The 23,747-nt window shown below is 36.4% G+C and overlaps 1 protein-coding gene across 5 annotated transcripts in view; it reads left to right on the forward strand.

Moving 5' to 3' along the window:
• The first annotated feature begins 588 nt into the window (after positions 1-588).
• Positions 589-23,747, forward strand: part of LOC134796357 (POU domain, class 6, transcription factor 2) — a 237,559-nt gene continuing 214,400 nt past the window's right edge. For 2 of the 5 annotated variants that reach the window (XM_063768522.1, XM_063768524.1), the window contains exons 1-2: positions 595-961; positions 16,759-16,853. The gene's annotated coding sequence lies outside the window, so the exon portion shown is untranslated. Of the gene's footprint in view, positions 962-16,758; positions 16,866-23,747 lie in introns of all 5 variants that reach the window. The other 3 variants (XM_063768519.1, XM_063768518.1, XM_063768520.1) reach the window with 3 other exon arrangements.

Consider the following 23,747-nt stretch of genomic DNA (forward strand, 5'->3'; position numbering starts at 1 on the left):
CAAGGACGGCGTAATGCATTGTCCGTGCCGTGCACCCCCGAAAATACAGCCGCGAAAAAACGCCACCTCCCAGTAATGTCCCCCCACCGCGCACTAAGCTTCTTTTTTTTAATACATAACTTTTTTTCAAGATGCATTTTTACATGTTTCGGTCTAAAACTTTACACACCCAGCGGCAGAGCCGATGGAAACGGTAACGCCTCTCGAAGCACGGATTTCTCGCTCGCGCGCACGCAAAAACGCCGCCGGACGATAGTGGCGCGAGCGAGACGCCCCACCCGTGCCCACTGCTGCGTCTTCAACCAAGATTAAGGCTCTATTCCGCTTTCCCGGACGCATATTCTTGATCAAAACGCATCCAAACGTAAATATTGACCGCACTCGCCCAAGAAAATGCAATGCGTAAGAAACTACGCAAAGGAAACGACTGATTAGCGTTATTAAAAAGTTGTTTATTGTAGACTGTACGTCTCACTCTAGCGTCCACTACGAAGGCATTTGCGCCACGACAATTGAGTTGAGTTGAATTGAATTGAGTTGGTTAAACCGTAAAAACTGTGCGGGCGGGCATGGCGCGAGAGCGAGACGAACAAAAGGCGGGTCGGCCGAGAGACCGCTGCCTTCTTCTCCTCGACTTACGCCGACTCGCGTAGTGAACGTCAGCCGACTGACGTGGCCGGCCGTGTCTGAGTTCGCGCGTTTGACACCCGTTTAAAAAAAAACATTCCGCGCATCTTCTGAATTTAAACTTTTTAAAACTGACTGGGTTTTTTATTGGTGCGCCACAGTGCATGGATTGATTTGTTGCCTTTGAAGACAAGTTGGAAGTATTGCAGTGAAGTAATAGTCGGTGGTATTGGCCGTTGAGACGCTATAAAGTGATGTATTAGCGACCGCCGGGCAATTAGCGACTGCTACGAAAACAGAACCTTTCGCCTAAACTGCAAACTCTTGGAATATTGTAAGTGTTGTTATAAAAACTAAGTTAAGCTTTCGTAGTGTAGAACTTTTTTTTAGTAGGAAAACTTTCGAAACTTTTAGACTTACTTTCATGAGAACAGCGCATGAAAAACTCCTTAAGGCCTTTTTTAACGGAATGCCTTATATAAAACACCCACACATTCAAAAACCGTTATGGAAAATGTAAATTCGAAAATCGAATGTGTGTTGATTGGTGGAATTATTCCGAGAAAACGCTTGTGTAATGAGGGGTGTATCCTGGTAATTCGTCGAATTAATATATGACGAAAATAATGTATTAAACTTTCGCGAAATGGTTTATTATATTTTTGAGGTGCGAAAGAGGAAAGTAGCCGTTGGGCGGAGCGTCGAGCCCAACAACCAGCTGATTGGTTCAAATACTTGTGTTGCATTTTCTGTAGGTATTTTTTTTACTTTTTGCACGCGGGAAAACTTTTTGTAGAACTTTTTTTGTTTGCGTATCAATTTTCTTTCGACGCGAGGGGTTTCGGATGTTTCGAATGAGCACGTGTGCTTGTAAGAATGTGCGTGTGCGTGTGTATACAGGATAGCCCAAAAATATGTTGACAAAATTGTTTTAATGTGAAAATTGTTTATAATTTTAACAAAACTTAGCGTTTGTCTATCAAAGCCAAAGGAGAATATTTTGATGGTAATATGTTTTGTTTCGGTTAAATTATTGTAGTTTTAATGATAAATGAAATTTTGTAAAAATCGTGAAACGTAAATCATTCCAAAATTTTTTTGGTCATCGTATTTTGGATCAACCTGTATAGATATAGTGCATGTAACTTAGAAGATAGTAGTTGTGATATGTATGAAACACACCCACTTAATTAAATGGATTTAAGTTAAACAGATAAAAATAACTAAAAATGTAACAATATCGGATTTAAACTAACGCTTTTAATTTTCACAACCCCTAGCCTCTAGGCGCTCAGACGTCAAAACTTGCCAAGACAATTGCAATTTAGATTTGTCAAATTAAAGATTCAAATTATATATTTTTTTTTTATTAGGACTTTTTAAGCCGAGCCGCACAGGGCTCTTATGCTTAATATCGGACAATGTACATACGCCCTTAAGGCGCAGCAATTTACAAAACTTAAAACTAATAGTGACATATAGTTCGAGCTCTTCGCCATGGAATGGAAGACCTTTTTATAGGTCTCTGGGCAGCTAGCGGCTAGATCGCTCGATCCCACGTTGGTTCAAATCCAACCTCGGTCCTTTTCTTATTTTATCCTTTGTCGACATCTAGCCGCCCAAGATTCAAAATTGCCAAGACAAATACAATTTAATAGGTTAAAATAAGGATTCAAAATACAATGGGACGTGAGGCCTTTTTATAGGCATCTGGGCGACTAGAGTTATATTTCTTAAATTATGAAGCTGTCTCGAAACACTAATTAAAAATTGTTATTTATGCTCTAACTGTCTTTAATTAATAGTTAATTGATTTAGCAATTATGTGATAATCGATAAATGTTGATGAATAATTCATTTATGTACTTACCTCGTGACACAAACTACGTGTATGTAGGTACCTACTTCATTTTATTATAATTGAAACTCAACAATTTCTTTAGTAAAACCTGCATTTTTTCTTATAAAATGATGCATAAAACATCTTTGTTTCATAGAGGGAGCATTATCTTTTATAAAAACATATATTTTATCTATATATAAGATAGGCCATATTGAAAGTTTCTGGATTCTGATATATGAGACGAATTATTTTTTCTGAGTGGCCAGTCCAGGAATTTTCAGTATGCCCTAAGTAATACCCGCTCTATAATGAACTCGTTATACATAGGTATACACTTAGGAAGGTGTATTAAGTTCAAAAGTAAAAGCTAGGTAGGTACTGTAAAATCATCCAACTATAAGTAGTCCAAAATCTCCCAAATATGGTCCAAAACTAACTCACTCTTACCCCTTATTCATACCCCTTATCAAACTTTACGGGCCTGATTTAGATCAATTATGTTTTATCCCTTTCTTACAATACATAAGTCAAAATGACAGATAAATAAAAACGATTCATAGTTAATTCAGGCCATAACGGGTTTATAAGTAACGCCAATAGGTGTGACTATTATTTCAATGACAAAATTCTGAGGCAAAATATTTTCATAAATGGCAGAAAATACCCAGACAAAACTAAAAGGAACATTGCTATTCATAGGTATGTACTTAATTATGTATTGGACTATAAATAGTGAGTTTTCTGTTTTAATTTGGTTAAACTATACAAATAATGAATATTCAACTACAGAAGCTGTAGGTATATAAAATTACTTTATAAAAAAAAATTAAACTAATCTAAATTAAAATATGTAAATCTAAATAAGGCCCCCGCGGCATTGTGCTAAAGATGCTGGCAGCATTCCCTCGCTGAATGGCAATACTATTGCGCTGCGAGAGAAACATGCCAGCTCTCTGGTCACCGGTAGTAATAGCTGGGTGGTACGGTATCCTTCCCATCACAATGATTTAAAAGGACATTTCACCTGATTTTTATTTTTATAATCAGACAAACTATAATTCAGCTTAGGTTTAATTCCAAACAGCCCTTCAGATCATTGTTGGGCAAAAGGCACACTTTGTCACCCTCAGTGCAACCCCAGTAGCCCAATGCCCTCGAGGGTACAGATATAGTTAGATATAAAAGCTATATGTGCTTCCGGTATAGGTAAGAGGAGAGGGTTAATACATTACGTCATGGTTTTCCATTTAAATAATATAGGTACATAATTAATAGAAATGATAATTAGCAATATACAGGATGGAACATTTCTAGAGACCGAGCTGAAAGGATAGTGTTATCTATGTGATCTACAATCGAGTTATTATAATCGTAAAGCTGGATTAAAAATTAAAACAATATCATATAGGTATTTGAGATTAAAGATTTAAGTAAGTATGTACTTATAGATTTAAGAAACACTACTATACTAAAAATAAATAATAAGATTGTTGTTATGTAGCCGATAACTAGCTATTATGACTCTATTTTGCATGTATAACCAGCCTTAAAATGTATACTTTTTGTTCATTATTTTTGTAAGTACGAGTATCAGGCCTATTCGGATTTCGAGATAATCACAAGATCTTGAGACGATTTAGAGATCAACCAGATCTACATTAGATATCGACTAGATGTGACTTGGATATATATCTAAGTCATAACTTGTCGAAATCGTTCAAGAGGACCTCCAGAATCGCGGAAACGTCAAATTTGACATATCTATCTTACAAATATCTTTCAATTATCCGTATTGTAACTTGTTGAAGTCTAGTAGAAATCTAATTCATTTTCCGAATCGAGCCGTAAGTTCGCTTTGCACATTGTAACTTTGACAGAGATGAATATTTTTTTAAATCATTTATTTACATACAATATATATACAGTGGTACTACTAAACTAAATTAATAGCTAACTTAAATCTAAAATAGGCCCTTGAGACATTGTACCAAGGATGCTGGCGGCATTTCCTCGCTGTATCGCAATGCTGATACGTTGTGCGAGGTAGCCGCCAGCTCTTCGGTCACCAGTTACGTCAACCAGACGCTTCGCGATTTCTGCGAACAACTTATGCGCGCTGGGACCCCATGGACCTAGAGTTTCATGATGAATATTGAATATACCTTCTCGTATATTCCTTTAAACCACAAACGCTGTAAAGGGTTCGAAAGGTGAGTATGTATTTTAAATTCATCATACGCGATACAATCCGTTTAGATAGATTTATTTAATTTAAATTTACCTAACAAATTTGACCTTATCAGCCTGCTGCATTTAATATATAAATATAAGTCATAAATTAATAATAGGAAATTCTATAACTACTCTAATTGTACTCTGTAACGCCATATAATTTTTATAAAGGAATAAAATAATATAAAACAAACTTTCGAATAAAGATAATATGTACAATATGCTAAAATTATCATTATTTATTAATATACCGGGTGTAGGTGGCCTGTAACACGAGCAAATAATTAAAACATAGATTGTACTCCTCAAACGGGGACACTTTTGTTCAACAACTTTTAAAAATTATGAAGTATTTAGACTCGCTATTTTTCATACAAAATAAATATTATCTTCAATGGACGCCATCGCCACGCCATATCATTGTGATTGACGTTGCTTGACACGCCTTAAACATAACAAAATTCGCGTCTTAGAATAAACTTTAAAGTGTATTAAAAATCTAACCACAAGTTATTTTTAAAAGTCGCTGAACAAATGTTGGGCAGTATGAGGAATACAGCCTACAGTCAAATTTTTTGCTCATATTACAGGCCACATTATATATATTATAGATGACATAATACTAGTATTAAGAAGATTATGTATTGTTTTATTATAAAATTAAAACATTTCAAAGAAATATGCGCCTGCGCAATATATGAAAAAAAAACGATAATTTAATTAATTTATGATTTATTCCGCATTTAAGACGAGTTATGCATAGGCCAATTTATGATATTTTAGCTTTGGTTGGAGGATTAAGGAAATAAAATAAAAAAATTCTGGCAGACATCGCCTAGGAGACAAAATTTAATGACAGTGACGGAATTATTATATCGATAAACTTAATTATCGATGATTATCTCATATACCTACTTGTCTGTAAAATACAATTGTATTAATATAAAACAAAGTAATAACTACTTAAGTTCTCTTCTTCTTATAAGGGATTTTAACTCATCATATTTTTTTTTTCTAATCTAGCGATCATATGCTTTGTGTAAACTTTATCATCGATCCCTAAATGATACTTACAAATTATATGTATACAGTAAAAAACGAAGCTGAGGACGATTACTAGTATTAGGGATTATCATAACTTACGAGTTTTGCTCTTGTCGGTGGAATAATCGACAATTCTCTCTTTCCTGGGCCAGTCTTGTGATTTCCTCATACGACGGATTACTTTTCACCTGGCTGAGATATGTCATTCTTACCTCCTTATAAGAATAAGAATAATTTATTTCTAAAAACTGTTACAAATTGTTATTCATAAAACTTTACGGGCCTGATTTACTGAAATTATCGTTTATCCCTTTCTTACAAATACTTAAGTCAAAATGATAGATAAGGACAAACGATTATTAACTAATTGAGGTTTGTAGCGCGTTTATTAATATGGGGGTTAGGCTTTCCTCTGTTTCTCGAATTTCTCGTCACTTTAATCTCGTGCCTTCCAGAATGTAAGAAAGAGTTGTCGTGCCCTATCAGGAAGCTATTAGGTCATTACCTATGAAATTGGCGTTTTGTTCGGAGAATTTCAACGAAACACGAATTTCCATACAATTAATTTTGCGGATATTTTTTTGATGGCTAATTCAAACCAAACAAAATTTTTCCAGTAATTTTTGACACCTTTAAGGTATGTTTTCAATATCTCCATTTCTTGAAAATTGGTACCATTAGAAAAATATAAGTAATTTTAATACTCGAACCGACAGCACATGAAAAGACCTATTTTCAAGGCTTAATTCTGAACACTTAACAATAAAAAATATCAATTAATTGTATGTAAAATCGTTGTTTATTGAGTGCACTGTAGTTTTATTGTAATTGTGTATGTACTTTTGTAAAAAAAAAAAAAACTAGGATCAGACTTATATCTATGAACAAAAACGCCAATTTCATAGGTAAGGACCCAATATTAATACAAAATCATTACACAAGGATCTAAACTATTTAAAGCTTTTTTAGTATGAGTTAAGGTTTATGCGACTCTCATGTGCAATTATCATAAAATAAACGGTCTTAATGCCTAATTTTCATAATGTATCCCTACTAGGCATGTTAAAGCCATCTCCTTACTTCTTAAAATTTTTACGATGTAAGTCTTAGAAAAATGTAAATATCCAAATTGTTAACTTTTGTAATGTCCACAGAAAACACGCCACTTTTCCCCAACGTTTTTGACCCACAATTAAACAATTGCCAAAGGTTTCCCTAAAACTGGAACTCTAAACAATTTAATCTTAACCATCTGCAATTATCAATTAAAAATAATCACCCATTTAGCTACACGCGTCATTACCAATTAATTTGGGACTAAATAGAAAATTACTGTGTTTTTTCACACGAGGAAAACAAAAAAAATAAACTAAATATAGGTCTTGTTTTTTGCTTGTAGTTTTTGCTGTAACTTTGTAAAACAGCAAAAATCAGTGATTCTTGGAAAATGGTGAAAATATTATGTTGACCAGAGACTATAAGCCCCCACGTAAACTGGTGATGGTGCTCAATGGAACACCGTAAATAGTAACCTAAAAAAAAAACCAAAAAAAAACCATCTGATTATGGATATTGGACAAATCTCCAATCGGCTGTTCTCAATTTTTTTTTCTTCTACTTAAAATAAGTAGAAGAATAAGAAAATATGTCAGAAATTATAAAGAACATAGGTATACGATAACTATACTAAACCAAGAAACGGGCTTTTTAATACTTACAATTTATAATGTAATGCTATATTATGAAAATAAATCTAATCTAATCTAAAAAATGTTTCGGTATGTAAGATTGGGGTAACTTCCAAAGCGAGGTAATTTTGAAAACGGCAAATGTCTACTTAACTAGAAGCACTTTCTATTGTAGCAACAACGCATGATGCCTTGGTAAGCGTTGCAGTAGCGTAACGGCCTGGCCACGACATTGCGCGACTGGTTTTGGCTAAGGCGACAACCATAAGTGTGGGAACGAAAGGTCCGACCGCTGTGTCTCGCTCCAACCTATGGTTGTCCGCTTAGCCGAAGCCAGTCGCGCATTGTTGTGGACAGCGCGTTAGTGTTGCCAAACCATGAAGTGCTTCTAGTTTTATAGATATTTGCTATTTTCAAAATTACCTCACTTTCGAAGTTAAATGCATATCAAATTCACATCATTATAAACTGAGTAACCACATCACATGCTCAAAATATGTAGGTACCTTGTGACTCACTGATATCTCGACTCATTGCTATGAATCAGTCATTTTAATTGATGACAATCATTATGACATAGTTAAAGATTAATCAGACAGATTTTTATGTATAATATTTAGGGGAAATCAATTCTTTATGAAATAAATCTTACTCAACTTTTGTTTTAAAACGTGTAAACACCCATATAATGGACGTGGCACCAATAATGAGACGTACCTATAGAGTCTATTAGGAAAGAGAAGAGTCGTGGAATGTATACCCCATACATTCCACGACTCCTCTTTTCGCGCAGACTCTACCACAAATTCTGTAAAATAATTACTTCAGTGACATCAGTTTTTAAACACTGGCAACATTTTACAAGAGTTAGAGAGCTGCTTAAGTTTGACTTTTCATTAATTTCTGTTTGTTTTAAAATAAAAGGCGCTATACTGTCCATGACTGGAGAAAAAAATATAGTTTAATTTAGTGCGGGAAAGAGCACTTTCCGAGCGTACTTATATCAAATTTTAAAGGGCCATATTGTACGATACACGTGCGGATAGGTAATTAGGTAATAAATTTCCTCTTTTCCGCACTTGTATCGTAAATAAATATGAAACTACATGCAGTATTTTTTATTAAACACGTCGAAAACAGACATGCCTTTAGGCATTAAGTCCGCCATTTGTACATTTTATTTGTATTTTGTGCAAGAAAGTATAAATAAATAAATAAATAAAACAAAAGATGAATAGAACATTCTACTTTAAACGCGCTTGCTAGAGGTATCTATCGATATACAGGTATCGATAAAATATCAAAACTACTCTAATTTTCTCTCAATGATTATTGGCGCCGTTTGTGTATATATATGTGGGTTAGGTATATATATGTGTTCGGTATTGATACATATATATCTTAGTCTGACTATGTGAATCATCCATACCTATATGTAATGTAATGAATGATCATTAATATGTTTCCTTAATGACATGAACTAAATGTCTGTGTGTCTATTGCACTATATTTCCTGTTTCTGTTTAAAATGGAAATATTTACCTTAGGTATATTGTATGTAAACTATTGTTACACACTCTTTACGTAACGCCATGGTATCTTGATATTTTGTATTTATACTTAACACGAGTGGGTACTATCACATCTATTTAAAAATGTTTTAATTGCAAATTTAACTAATTGGTTAACTCGTTGACGTCTTTCCTGTAGACATCGCAAAGTTATTTAAAATAATCATGGTTAATTTTTACGCTGCAACTTACAGGTGAAATAGGCATTTTTTGAAGGGAGCTTTTCCAAAAATTTGTTTGACCCTTTCCTTTTAGGTGTTCTAAGTAATATCTTACGTGAAGAGTTGAGTTCAATCGTAGAAGCAAATTGTCCATTTAATAAAGATACGCGCCAGGCTTATTAAATGCTACATTCCATCTTAATCGCGCTATTAATTACTCAAAATTAAACATCTAAACATTGCCACTGATGTCACCTCAACGGATACAAAGGAATAACGAATACAATTGAAGAGTGTTCCATCGTTCGAGATTCAAATTGTACATCTCGCTATTTTACGACATACACGGGATCTGACAACTTTTATAACCGTCCAAACAATTACATCTAATCAGGCTTTATCTCTCGCGCCGCTCACTCACAATCTATCTAAACAAGCGCGAAAGAGACAAGTGTGCAGACTTAGCTGCGCCCATCTATGCCTAATTGCTTTTATTATTTTAAGGCATCGTAATCATTATGGCTGCAATAAAGATTGTAATTACTTCTCATTAGTTCAATTAAGAATTTTCTAGATACGGTGTTAGTTGATATGTTGATTGCGTTACGGTTTAGGCTATTGTTACGAGAAAGTACGTTTTTATTGATATCTTCGAAATGGGTGAATTCAATAATCAATTTTTATGATCGCTGATCAGTTACGGCTCGTAAAAGTTTAATCTTGATGTTCGTAACGAAATTCGTAATTAAAATGATGAATCTTAAGTTGCTTATATACCGTTATAATGTTTATGTCTGTGCTGTGCCATACCCTTTCACATGACTTTTGATATCTATAAGATTCCGACTCGAAAACTTAAATGATGATATTAAAATAAAAAAAAAATAAAATAAAAAAATATTAGGGGACATCTTACACAGATCAAACCTAGCCCCAAACTAAGCAAAGCTTGTACTATGGGTACTAGGCGACGATATACATACTTGTATAGATAAATACATACTTATATACATAGAAAACAACCATGACTCAGGAACAAATATTAGTGTTCATCACACAAATAAATGCCCTTACTGGGATTCGAACCCAGGACCATCGGCTTAGCAGACAGGGTCACTATCCACTAGACCAGACCGGTCGTCATATTATTAGAGTTACACCAGGAAAAGTCTGCAGCGATTTTGATAGCCCACACGCGGTGCAAGTGTTATTTATACGTCATAATTTCATAGAAGTTTGACGTTTTAATGACACTTGCACTGCGTGGGCTATCAAAATCGCTGCAGACTTTTCTCGGTCTGACTCTAAGCGTTATTCATATTCGTCTGTCAAATCCAATCCAACTAACCGTTGTTAATCGTTTGTTCTTATCCGTCATTTTGACATTTCTGTAGATTGGAAAGAGACAAAATTTTACAAACTATTTTACAGACTGCTACCCGAGTTTTATATAAATGAATCAGTATTTTTATTACTAAACCTAAAACTGTAATTTATAATAAAGGTTAAAATAAGCAGAACGTTTGTACACTCCAGTGCCAAATATTCAAAATTTGTGTTGTCGGAAAAGAAGAACACACTCATAACAAAATGAGAAAACAAAACGCAAACCGCCGAAACTGATTTGAAAAAGGAACAACTTTCATTCAAGGTCAAGGAAGTTCGGTTAAGTTTTATTTATTTCTTGTTTAACTTGTCTTTATATTATAAAAGACGTGAAGGTTTAGTTTTATCGTCAAATATACTTGCCTAATACTTATCGTTTTCATCAGATCAATAGCCGGCAAAACGAAGGGAATTTTGTTTAACTTGCGATTTTGAGTCGGGTGTTTGTAGTGAGAAAATATACTTAAACAAATAACAACCTATCTGAATTAAGTTAAGCTGTGATATATATTTATTACCTTAAAATGGATTCTCACTTTAACTCGTTTGCGCCACTTTTTACACAATATTCTACTTCTTTATTTACAAAATCAGGACATAACCTTAAACTTCTTCACCAAAAACAAAACGCATCGGAACGGATTTGAAAAAGGAACATCTTACGAAAACACAAACTTATAAGTAACATGCCAAAGAGCCTTGATGCACCGGCAAAGAGTCTACATTCGCTTGATCCGCGGCACAGATAAGTTGGCGCACGGAAGGAAAGTTCGCCGGTTCGTTCCACGCACGTGGTGGTCACGTGGAAAAACCCCGCCTTTCTGAACGGGGGAAAGATGCCTGACGTTCCGTTTTACGTTTCATTCTGCATTTCTGGCTTTCTGCATTTAAGCTTTGAATTGAAGAGGTTGCGAAGTCTGCGGCATACTTCATTCATGCGTTTAGTTTTCTTCCTAACAGTAGTAGAAGAGCCGGCCGCAAATTTTCTAACCGACTTGATACCACGATGAAATGCACAATGGTTTCCCATAAAAGTGATGCTAAGACCGAATTCGATAGTCTGCCACGGCGGAACTTACCGAAAGTACGAAAAAGAAGGCCACTTCCGGTGCGAAAAAAGGGGGCTGATTTAACCCATCTGATACCGAAATAATAGTTATGGCAGCAGTTAGAAATTTACATGTAGACACAGAAAAGCGAAGTCTGCCAGTATTATTTTTGCCGGAAGTGCTTGGCAGACGCTCTCAAAAGTGGCCACCAGGACCCCTAATTTAACCCATCTGATACCACCATGAAACCAATTCCAGTCGGTAGGTATGAACCCTCATGTCAGGAATATATAAGTCTGCCAAGGCTTTTCCTGCCGAAACACCTTGGCAGACGAGATTATGTGAGCAAGGTAACCATCGGTTACCCTACACTAACCCATCTGATACCACCATGAAACCAATTCCAGTCGGTAGGTATGAACCCCCATTTTAGGAATATATAAGTCTGCCAAGGTTTTTCCTGCCGAAACACCTTGGCAGACGAGATTATAAACAATATGACCATCGGTTACCGTACACTAACCCATCTGATACCACGATGAAACCAATTCCAGTCGGTAGGTATGAACCCTCATTTCAGGAATATATAAGTCTGCCAGGGCTTTTCCTGCCGAAACACCTTGGCAGACGAGATTATGTTAGCAAGGTGTACATCAGTTACCCTACATCAACCCATCTGATACCACCATGAAACCAATTCCAGTCGGTAGGTATGAACCCTCATTTCAGGAATATATAAGTATACCAAGGCCTTTCCTGCCGAAACACCTTGGCAGACGAGATTATAAGCAAGATGACCATCGGTTACCGTACACTAACCCATCTGATACCACCATGAAACCAATTCCAGTCGGTAGGTGTGAACCCCCATTTCAGGAATATATAAGTATGCCAAGACTTCTCCTGCCGAAACACCTTGGCAGACGTGATTATAAGCAAGATGACCATCGGTTACCGTACACTAACCCATCTGATACCACCATGAAACCAATTCCAGTCGGTAGGTATGAACCCTCATTTCAGGAATATATAAGTCTGCCAAGGCCTTTCCTACCGAAACACCTTGGCAGACGAAATTATGATAGCAAGATGTACATCAGTTACATGAAACCAATTCCAGTCAGTAGGTATGAACCCGCATTTCAGGAATATATAAGTCTGCCAAGGCTAGGGCTTACCCATCTGATACTTCGTTTGACAAGTCCAGTCTGCCAAGTCTTCCAAGGTGTTTCGGCAGGAAAGGCTTTGGCAGACTTATATATTCCTGAAATGAGGGTTCATACCTACCGACTGGAATTGGTTTCATGGTGGTATCAGATGGGTTGATGTAGGGTAACTGATGTACACCTTGCTAACATAATCTCGTCTCCCAAGGTGTTTCGGCAGGAAAAGCCCTGGCAGACTTATATATTCCTGAAATGAGGGTTCATACCTACCGACTGGAATTGGTTTCATGGTGGTATCAGATGGGTTGATGTAGGGTAACTGATGTACACCTTGCTAACATAATCTCGTCTGCCAAGGTGCTCCGGCAGGATAAGCCCTGGCAGACTTATATATTCCTCAAATGAGGGTTCATACCTACCGACTGGAATTGGTTTCATCGTGGTATCAGATGGGTTATTGTACGGTAACCAATGGTCATATTGCTTATAATCTCGTCTGCCAAGGTGTTTCGGCAGGAAAAACCTTGGCAGACTTATATATTCCTAAAATGGGGGTTCATACCTACCGACTGGAATTGGTTTCATGGTGGTATCAGATGGGTTAGTGTAGGGTAACCAATGGTTACCTTGCTCACATAATCACGTCTGCCAAGGTGTTTCGGCAGGAAAAGCCTTGGCAGACTTATATATTCCTGACATGAGGGTTCATACCTACCGACTGGAATTGGTTTCATGGTGGTATCAGATGGGTTAAATTAGGGGTCCTGGTGGCCACCTTTGAGAGCGTCTGCCAAGCACTTCCGGCAAAAAAAATACTGGCAGACTTCGCTTTTCTGTGTCTACATGTAAATTTCTAACTGCTGCCATAACTATTATTTCGGTATCAGATGGGTTAAATCAGCCCCATTTTTCGCACCGGAAGTGGCCTTCTCTTTCGTACTTTCGGCAAGTTCCGCCGTGGCAGACTATCGAATTCGGTCTTAGCATCACTTTTATGGGAAACCATTGTGCATTTCATCGTGGTATCAAGTCGGTTAGAAAATTTGCGGCCGGCTCTTCTACTACAGGGAATAATTATATTTAAACACAACTAAATTCCATAAAATCGTTGTCTCCAATATGTCGGGAAAATATTATACTACAACTTAATTTTTATACTACATATTTGTCCTTTCCTTTTTTAGAAGATAACTTTAAAGCCAGGTTATAGTCAATGGCTTCGGCCACTAAATATAAATAGTATTAATATTTTGTTTAGTATGAGTTATCGGTAAAAATATTCGGTTGGCGGTAATTTCGTAAATAAAAATAACCCACAGTTGTTTTAAATGGTTTCAATAATACTAACGTACATATTTGTATTTGTAGGTGAACCATGCAAATATCAATGATACTCTCCATAGTAATTTTTTAAATTGTATTATAAAATGTATAAACCAACCCGTTTCAACCAAAAGCTAAACTATTAGTGCAAAAACATTAGAGAGGCTTTTGTACGAATGAGCTTGGATTCGGTATATTTTTATTTAATATAACAAGAATCGGAAATTCGACCGTAATATATCTGGTCACATAACTTTATGTTTTTCATTGTTAAGGAAATTTTAGCATCATAATAATCACAGTGTATCATATTTATTTATAATGTGATGTGTCACAATTTATTAGGTGGGTATGTATTTGAAAAAATACCTTTAGTTACATACCTGTACAGTGTTTCCTAAACATAATTATGTTACTTACTATTTACTCCCGTTAAAATTGTCTTGATGAGTATTAGTTGCCTTGAAAGAAAAGTACAATCAGCGATAAAATCTTCTTCCTTGTTGTATCCTCATGGCTGAGGGACGTGAAGAATGTGGAAACTTTTCACCAGCGCTCTCCAAGCCGCTCTGTCTTGGGCCCAGTAATGCTAGCCTGCAATGTGGCGTTTGTCTCTGACGTTACCTATTCTGTCCGCCCAACGCGTGGCCATACGTCCACCCCTACGCTTCGTTGCCATGCGGCCAGTAATAAGGAGCTTTTCCAGGCTATCTGGCCCTGTCCTGCTCAGATGGCCGAAGACCCAAATACACGTTGGAAGCAAACAGTGGAGAGCCTCGTTCTAATGTTAAGTTCGTCGATAATGGATGCATTTGTACGGCGTTCAGTCCATGAGATCCGGAGCATTCTCCGCCAGCACCACATCTCGAACGCATCTATCCTGCGACGGGTTTCGGTTTTGATGGTCCAGTTTCGGACGCGTACAAAAAGATCCAAGACGTACAAGAAGAAAGAAGAGAGAGAAAACAAGGGTCCGCATTAGTCTGATCTTTGTATTGCTTTGTTTTGTTTATGCTTCTGTTCTCCCATATTTTCTCGAGTCTATTCACCGCAGCTTTGGCCATCTGTGCTCTTCTAACTACCTTTTGGCCGCATTCACCATCGTCGCTATTATTTGAGAGGGTGTCATTCTGAATCCCTAACAACGTTTGTCCTAAAGTCACTTGCCCTAACTGGTTTGTCCTAAAGGGCACATGCCCTAACAATCAATTGTCATAACGATTATTTTCCATAATGTAAGGTTCTGAAAAATGGTTAAGTTTTAGAACTTGCTGCCACAAAAGTGGGTTAGGTTAGGGTTAGAACTGCGACCCTCGCAAAAAAGAAAACATGCTTAATAACATTAGGATAAGTAATCAATAATTAGGGAAACCAAAATTAGGGTTTTTAGTGTTAGGACAACTGATCATTATGACAAACAATATGAGGGAATGCAAAGATAGGAGAAAAGACTTTAGGGATTCAGATATAGATCCTATTTGAGATCCCAGGTACACAAACTTGTGAACCACCTCCAGATCGTGCAACTCGTTTGTTCTCTGCGCTTTACCAGGACGGTCAATAAACATCAACTTCGTCTTGCTTCTGTTGATTTTAAGACCATACTCATTTCTGACAAGTGCAATCCTTCGCAGCAGCAGTGCAAGTTCGTTTTCAGAGGCACCTATTATAGTCGTGTCATCTGAAAAACGGAGGTTACTGATTTTTTGGCCACCAACCTGGATACCACCCTCCTAGCCTTCCAATACCCTTCTCATTATGTGTTCACCGATGAGATTGAACAGCTGCGGTGACAAGATACAACCATGCCGCACTCCTCGTTCAGCTCTAAAGGGTTGTGATACAGTGTCCTCTATCCGCACTCTAGACTCGCTGCTTAAGTAAGCGATAAAATATTGTATCAAAAATGAAACTTCGGTCAAAAAAACCGCCGCGACCGCTGCAGGGGACCATCGAGTGCGCCGACTTCTGAGGGCCTAACGCGAATTATGTTCGACGTGTTGCCTCTCTGTCGCACTTGTAAATTCGTACGTAAGTGTGACAGGGAAGTAACACGTCGAACGTGGTTCGCGGTAGGCCCTCTGGCCGAAAGGTCTCGTGTTTCGGAGGTTCTGGGGCAAACTGCCGAATCCGACACAAGAGCAGCAGAGCAGCCGATGCAACGGAGCCAAGCCGTTTTTTCGACTAAATAGTGTTCAGTTTTAAGTTTATAAAATACATATGTACTTATGTTAGTCTGTAAGGTATTTGTAATATGGGCCTTGTTGCCTGATTTCAATTTCTAAATAAATAAAAAACAACGGGTTGCACTCCGAGAGTGCCGGCAGAAGTGAAAACTCGACATTGTAACTCAGAATATTAATAACAGCGCCATCTAGTGCAAAATATCTGCAGCACTACGTATAATTGAGGTTAACGCCATCTAGCGTTATTTCGTCGCATTACTTGAAACCCCTAAGCACATCATTGTGAGTACTACAGTTATATTAATACTAGTTTGAGGGAAACTCACTAGATGGCAATTAAATCAAAAAAGAAAAACACAATGACATTGTCCGTCACACGTGACGTCACGCAAGCGCCCTGCGCCGCCTAAACGAAACAGTAGGCTCAGGCATACATTTTATTTTACAAAAAAGTATATATTTTTTCTGTTGATTGTCAACAGTCGGTGCGGCAGTCCGGAGCAGGCCAGCAAGCTGTTTTACCCCTACCTGAAGACGTCTTCCCTCCACAGGGACTTCCTCTTCGCCAGTGGCTCCGGTAAGTGCCAAGGTAGAACGCTTTTCATTACTAATTACACGTTAATCGTTGCAAAAAGGTTGACAGTCCTTGAGTAGCCCGGTAAGTGCCAAGGTAGAAAGCTTTTCATCACGTGGAATGGGGTTACTTTGAGTTCTGGGTTTACTTTGATAAAAACTTTACTTCGTGTTCAAACTCGAATATGACCCTTTTTGAACGCACCCTGTGGATTGTTTTTTTTACGGTTGGCAAGATTGAACGTCACTGTCAGTTAGTGATTTGTATCCGTGGAATCAAGCATGTCGATCGATGGGAAAAAAATTAAAATATGCAAGTATCAGTTTTGTGTACTTTTAATAGCCTGTATAACTTCTAATGTACAATGTTATATATAGCAAATACATAAATTTGATGTAATCCATTGAATGAGGCATATATAGGCCTATAACATCGATTCTTGTAGGAAATCATAATCATGGCAGCCATTTTAGTATCTCGGTTTTTGTGGCATGGGGTGTCATTGATCGCCTATAAGGGTTTACTTTGATCACTGATCAATGACAACCGACGACATATAGTTTTTTTAGATTATTTAGATATTGAAGGTTTTTTAACTGATTTTTGTATTATTGTTTTAGAATAATGCCTGAGCATATACAGGAACTACTCTGAAAAAGTTATAAACCGGGCTGTGACAGAAGTAGTCGAAGGCAGGCCGTCGATAAGCCAAGCATCCGTACATCATCGTATTGTTAATAAATTTTGATAGGTTTTTATTGTTCAATTATGCTTCTTACCTAAAATAAGTAAAATATGAGACTGTTTTGCAATAAACATGATTTTTTCTAAGCTAACCTTTTTTCTCTTTGTCAAAGTAACCCCAAAGGCAATAAAATCCTTATAAATCCTAAACCTGCGAACGGATTTTTTTGTAATGTTTTGAAGTTTTAGTCCCTATAGGGGTTAATATCGAATTCCGTCGAAAAAAAGGGGGGTATCAAAGTAACCCCAAATTAAGTGTAAAGTTTGATCACCACTTTAGATTTTTTTTTCAAAGGACACATTAGTATTTAAAAAAATATTATTGGTGAAATCGATAGAGGAGCAAAAACCGATATTGTAATTTTTTTAATTTATTTTAGATTCCATATTCGGGGAGATAACTAAATATTAATTTTGAAATTGATCAAAGTAACCCCATTCCACGGTAATTACTTGTTAATCGTTGCAAAAATGTTGACAGTCCTTGAGTAGCCCGGTAAGTGCCAAGGTATAGTCTGTATAAATAAAAGTAAACAAACAATTTTTACATTTTCGGGTAGTTATAAGATTTATTGGTTAACCAACCAAATACAAAACCGCCTGGATTTGTCACTGAACGACCTGACTTTAACCTACATTATTTGATCGTGTAATGTTTTCATCTACCCTCAACTGGCTTAAGGAGCCATTTGAGGGTAGATTTTGTTTACTTTTATTTAAATACCTAAAGATACAGACTATAGAAACGCTTTATTACTTATAAGAATTATTAGGTTAGTCGTTGAAAAAGATGACATTTTCATCGCAGAATTAGTTTTCTGCCCGGTAAGTGCCAGGGTATTAAATTATACCATTTTAATTATTAAGTATATTTTTATCAATGATATAATTTTGATAGTATGTAAATAACATTTAAATCATTGTATGAATGTTGAAAACATTGCTTCCTCCTTGTGAGTGACTCCGGTAAGTGCCAAGGTAGAATGGTTTTTATTACTAATTACATTTTAATCATTGTAAAAACATTTGCTTTCTACCATCGTAGACAATGGTAACTGACAGTTCTAAACTTTATTGTAAAGATATACGAGTGGCCCACCAATGGTTAGTTAATAATGTTACTGTTACTGACAGTGTATGCCTGTGAGGGCCTCTGGTAGGTCAATGGGAAGTGCCAAGAATATTATAATATCTATTCTTGGCATATTTATTATTGAAATTAGTGATGAAAAGCATTATATTATAATGCTCATAGAATGCTTTTCTGACTAATAACGTTATAATAGTTATAATCGTTGCAAAATTGTTGGCAATTATTCCCCTTCAATATTCACTGTTTTTTATTACTAATGCAAAATGTTGAATAGCTAATAGTTTTTGAAAAGGAGTCGTAGTCGTTCTGGGGCCCTAGCCAAGACAACAATCGTATATCGACAATCGAACCGATGCCAGGAAAAGTCACGATTTGCATCTTGGCTAGGCTCCCTATATCATTGAGGCACTACCCGCGTGCACACATACCACCCAATTAGGACTTCAAATGACGCATATTTCTCCGATCGCTACTAATTTATATATAATAATTGCTGTACAATTATTAACAATCTACCCTAAAGCAACGAAAAAGAAAACTGTGTTAAACGCCTTTAAAACTAGAAACCGAGAAAGCCACACACATGTTTAACATAATAATAACTTCGATGCATAAATTATGAGAATCATAATTATATATGGCTCCGCATCTGTGAATTATCTGACGATACTTATATCTTTATGTATCTGTGGTATAATCTCTATGGTACTTAAGGGTTATAAAACTATTAATAATGAAATGTTTTTGTTGTTTTATTAATTTTTAGACCGTTACGATTTAGTGTAAATGTGCATTGGCTATTAAGGGATTAACACAGGAGTTAGATGCCGTTAACTTTGGTATTATAGTGAATGGAAAAGGTACTTATAGTTATAGTAACGAGAATAACGAGATACTAATATTAGTAGGAATAGGATCAATGGAATAGAAACGTATGTTTTTCTATTTTCGAAATGTAATCTTTCCGTAACATATTAAGTCAGCTCATTGTAAGAAATGACGATGTTATTCACTCACTTTAAAATATGATAATGGAGTCATTATGATATCTCATGACTCGTTGTCATCGATACCGTTCAGAATTCAGTAACTGTATCGTTGACAAATACTTAAAAAAAAAACAGAACTTTCCTTCATTATTTTTTGTCCTAAAATCCAGATCCTGGTCATAATAATTAAAATAAAGTTTGCAAACCAAACACAAAAAACACATTTAACCTTTTGGGATTGCGCAAACTCGGATTACACGCATTTAGGATCAAGTGAAGGTATTAAAATAAAATGATTTCCAGATTACTGGAATGAATTCCTCAATACACTTTGTTATCTAATTTGATTGGCCTAATTGGTTGTAAGTTCTAAAGTTTGTAAACTATCCTTTTGGTATTTTAAATTTTGAATGTATTATTCCTCCGGGCCTTTAGCTCATCAGTCGTATATCTAAACACCAACTCTAAGACTTAAACATTTCATAAAACAATTTGCATATCGTATAACACATTAACTATGCATTTTATAGCCGATACAGTGGCTGGCGCCGAACGGAGCCCGATTAGACGTTTCGAGAACCGGCCCATAAATCCGAACCTAAAACAACCGCTCTGTTTAGTTTGGAAGCTCTATCCCAGTAATTATACAATAATTCATACTTTAATAAATACTAATAAATCTACCGCTCCGCTCGCATTATCCACCATTATTACACGATGTAATTACAACCAATAAATTACCAAATAATACATCAATCAGATGTGTTATAATTTTCTCCTTTTTTTATTGTTTGCGGCCGGCCGGCAATTTTATTAAAATTATAATGCCCGCTTTAAATTGGGGTAGCTTCGGGCTAAGCGCGCCTTTAATTATATATGTAATGTTTAATGATATACTCTTATAATAAGCTACCTGATGTTCACGGTGGTTATAAATCAAATATTTCATTAAATTTCCAAACGCGCAACCCTTTATTTGGCCCGACGATTAGGCTGCGAAACCGAAACGTCTAAAAAGCGTATTTTTTCGGGTTATAGCATTTTACGTTGATATATTACATCGATTAAATGCTTATACTTGAACATAATTATGTTAGCTTGCAAAATTTCGATTTATAACTGGGCCCTTGATTAGGTTTTAATTCGAAAATGTATGCTTTCGGAGCGTAATTGCAAAAATGTTTCGTTGGCGTTTTTACTGGAGATTAGGTTTTGAGCTGTCATTAATTATGTTTTGATTTAAAAATGTCCGCTTTGAAACCGTAATTTGCAAAAAACTGTTTCATTAAGGTTGAACCCGTTAAGTACTGTGATTACACATAACTACATATATGTTTTTCATTCTTAAGGAAATGTTAGCATCTAGCATCATAATAATCACAGTTTATCTTATTTATTTGAAAGGCCTATTGAATGATGTGATTGATGTGATTTATTAGGCATGTATTTGAAAAAATACATTTAGTTACCTACCTGTACAGTGTTTAATAAACATATATGTAATGTCTTGTCTTGTTATGTGTAATGTCTTGGTACTTTCAGACTGTTTGCGTGCAGTAAGTACTTTCAAAATCTAGGTACTAATATATTATGGATTTACTTTCTGTTGACATCTCCAAACTGGCATAGTTGAACTCATACAGTTCAACTGTTCAGTTGTCCAGGGGCCAAACTGCAATTGTTAAGTTTGTATCGTAAATAAGAGAATAATTCCACAGCGCTTATGATAGGTACATATACAGAGCTTAGGTTACTTAGGTAATTAAACTTTATCAGATTAGTACGTTACACTGTGTTTGAAGGTATTGAGTGCTTTGCCCCTGGCCACCATTCGTCGGCAAATAATAAAATTCAATATTCAAACCATTTTTACGTGTCTCGCACTTACACATTAGCTTATGCATGGGTGTAAAATAGTTTTCCCACTTTTTACAGAAGTGATTTAATAACTAGATTTTTGCACTAGAAATATGTAGGTACCTACTTAATGAAAATATGTAGAATATGTGTCTACATATTCTACATATTGAATTTAAAGTGAACAATGATTAAAGTCTTTATACCAAAATCTGCTAAAAACCTTATTATTGTGTAGCTAATTTTAGTTGCATATTTCTGCACATTTTATACTAGTACCTGTCTAAATTCTTCACTTTAAATTCATCATTGCTTGTGACTAGGTAATAAGAACAAAACCAAAACTAACAATATGAAAATTCAAACATTTGAAAAAACCATATTACTTATGTTCAGCCTGTCAATAAAATTTGCGCCGTACCACTATACTAACAAAGTTTAATTTGCCTCACATTATCCTAAATAGGTTCCCTGTCCACTCGGAAGACGGCAGTTCGTTTGATACTCATTACACTATCAATTTGCTAGTTCACAAGCCAATACACAAACGACATATGTGCATCCTGTATTGATAGATACACTTTTATTTAAGTATTTATTTAAACGTTTGCACAAAATACGAGAATGCACAGGCTCGGGTCGTTGCATTATCTTCTGTAAGTTCAATATGGCGAAGACCGTCTATCATGGAATACCGTCTACAAGTTTTATCTTGGCTTCTACATACATACATACATACATACATATAATCATGCCTATTTCCCGGAGGGGTAGGCAGAGACCACGGATTTCCACTACGATCCTGACATACCACTTTCGCTTCCTTCACTTTCATAACATTCCTCATACACGCTCGCCGGTTTAGGGTGCTCTTGACCTGGCCTTTCTTCAGGATTTCCCCGATCTGATGAGAAAGTCCGCCGAGGTCTACCCCTTCCAACTCCCACTTCCATTTCTCCCTTATACACACTCTTTGTTAGCCTTCTTTCACTCATTCTTTCTTCGCTTCTCGCTCTTGTGTTAGTACAACTCCACTTACAGAAGCATAGAGCAGAAGGAGCGAAGCTCTTTCTTTCTTTCTGACTGTCTGAGCGAAGTACGTACGTATTCAAATACGAGAGTTCTTGCCCTATGTATGACGGTGTTCCCAACCAAAAATTGTATATGCCGCCTTCCCAAGAAGGGTTAACCTTTTCCAGGCATAGTATGATTTATCGACCACATACGGGTCAATAGAATTTCAACTTTAGCATTCCGATTTAAGCTTCAAATTAAATTGCACTTTCGGGAAATGTGACTTGTCTTCAAATGAATCATCAAAGCTGGATTGATTGGAATATACCTGGATGTTTTGGGAAAACCTTGCAAATTGTTGTGGCCAGGAAAAGGCTTAATGCTCAACATACACCAAAATGTAACAAATCACGATCATCTTTCCAGTTGATCAATGTGTAACTGTCGCATATGACGTTGTAGCTTCGTGATTAGAGTTTACATTTAAACAGGCATAAGTAGCCTTTTCCTTTTCTAATTTGAGTGTACTCGACCAATCGTTTTGGCTAATACTTGAGTGTAATCAAGCTATTTTGGGTCCAATTTGTATTGGAATCGTGGGAATGTTTCATACTGGGCTTTTAGAGTGCCAAGTCGACACGAACATAGCGTAGTAGCAGTGAGGAGACACTCCTGACTTCGGGCAAACTCGGCTCCGTTCGGCTCAGCATTGCTCCGAGCAATTATTAGGGTTGGCACCACTTGTCGTCCTTTTGCGTGCACTACCACAGATAAGATAATGACTTGAATTTTGACAACCCTAAATAGCCGAAAGGGATAGTGCCATTAAGATTGAGCCCTGAATCGCTGTAAAACTTCGGTTTTGTAGGAAGTGTCCTTTCTGTACGGTAGTACTATTACTTATTCTGTGGTAGTAGCCAAGTCAGCATCAATAGTCCCTTATGATTCGCTCCAAAAGTATCTGCAATCCTAAAATCGCGAAATAAATCGTATGGACACCTTGAGGGCCCGAAGTAGATGTATGGGCCCGGGGCCCTCAGGGACAGATTTCTTTCACGATTTTCATAGGTATCGGTCGCATGGGAAACAACACATTTCTGACATTCGGGATCACGACCACAAAATCAAAATCACCCAATATGATAAATTCCTATTATAGGGTATTTGACTGTATTTTTTAGACACAATTTATATTTTAAA

This window comes from Cydia splendana, chromosome 13 (genome assembly GCF_910591565.1).
Source record: "Cydia splendana chromosome 13, ilCydSple1.2, whole genome shotgun sequence".
In the NCBI taxonomy this organism is placed as follows: domain Eukaryota; kingdom Metazoa; phylum Arthropoda; class Insecta; order Lepidoptera; family Tortricidae; genus Cydia; species Cydia splendana.